The sequence below is a fragment of the Hipposideros armiger genome, unplaced genomic scaffold, assembly GCF_001890085.2.
Source record: "Hipposideros armiger isolate ML-2016 unplaced genomic scaffold, ASM189008v1 scaffold_343, whole genome shotgun sequence".
Classification (NCBI taxonomy): domain Eukaryota; kingdom Metazoa; phylum Chordata; class Mammalia; order Chiroptera; family Hipposideridae; genus Hipposideros; species Hipposideros armiger.
Window position 1 is genome coordinate 1795624 of NW_017731693.1, and position 1152 is coordinate 1796775.

Here is a 1152-nt window from a genome sequence, read left to right on the forward strand (position 1 = left end):
TTTTTTTCTGAGAAACCAGATGAGGAAGTGATTAATTTGGCTAAAGTAAGTTACAGAAAGCAACAGAGAGGTGCCATTCTAGTAGGGCTTTACCAGATGGAAAGATCTTGCCAGCCAAGTAGCAGAGGGGAGGAAGAATGCTCTAAACAGGACCATTACCATCACACACAAGGGCCAGGTAAGGCTGTTGGTGGGGGTATTCAGAGTTGAGTCAGGCATCAGTTGCTTGTAGTAGGAAATGGATTTAAAGAAGTGAGCAGTAGAGGGCTCATATTTCAAAACCGAAACTCTATTCTCTTGGCAAAGAAGCTTGCAAATATTTTACAAAACAAAGTAATGTGACAGCTCCTTCCTCTTCAGAGATCTCTTGGAAACCATTTGAGGAAAGGATTGGATGGAGAAAACAAACTGTGAGTGCAAACTTGCTGTATCCTTCCTGGGTGAGAAAGCATGACTGAAGTGCTACCTAGAAAGTGCCTGGGCTGTGTGGCAGGGAGGTAGCTGGCAAGGCTGACAGGTGCAGGCTAAGGGAGGAATGAATCCACTTGACAAGAATATAGGCTGGAAAGACAAATTGCTTTTCCTTTGTGTTTTTATTACGGCGAAGGTTAGCAAGTATTTGGCAGGTTGGACACATGACCCACAAAATCAAACACCATTCTCAGCTCTGGCTGTTTTGTAATATGGGGGCTCAGCCTCTTCAATTCCAGAGGCTGAAGTGAATGCAGAAATGTTAATCCATCTGGTGGGTTTTTAATAAAATATACAGGCTTTAACAGTATGAGGGATCAGTGACCCCCAACACCCATTGGGTTTCTTTTGGCCCTTGTCTTTCCTTTTTCAAACTCATATATTGGGAATAAGGTTTATCCAAAAGTCTGTATTTGTAACCTCACTATTGTCTGACAAAGAACCATGAAATTATGCTATAGTTAAAATAAGCCCTAAGGCAGGCGGTTAACAAAAGTATGTAATCTGACAGTTGAGAAAACTAATCTGAAAAGGGCGCTAAAGTCAAAAAAGTTTTCCTCCTCTTGAAATTTCATTTTTTTTTATATTTTAAAGATTTTATTGGGGAATTGGGGGAGGGGAACAGCATTGGGGAATCAGGGAAGGGGAACAGACAAGTTGCTGTCCTTTTGTTCTTCAGTC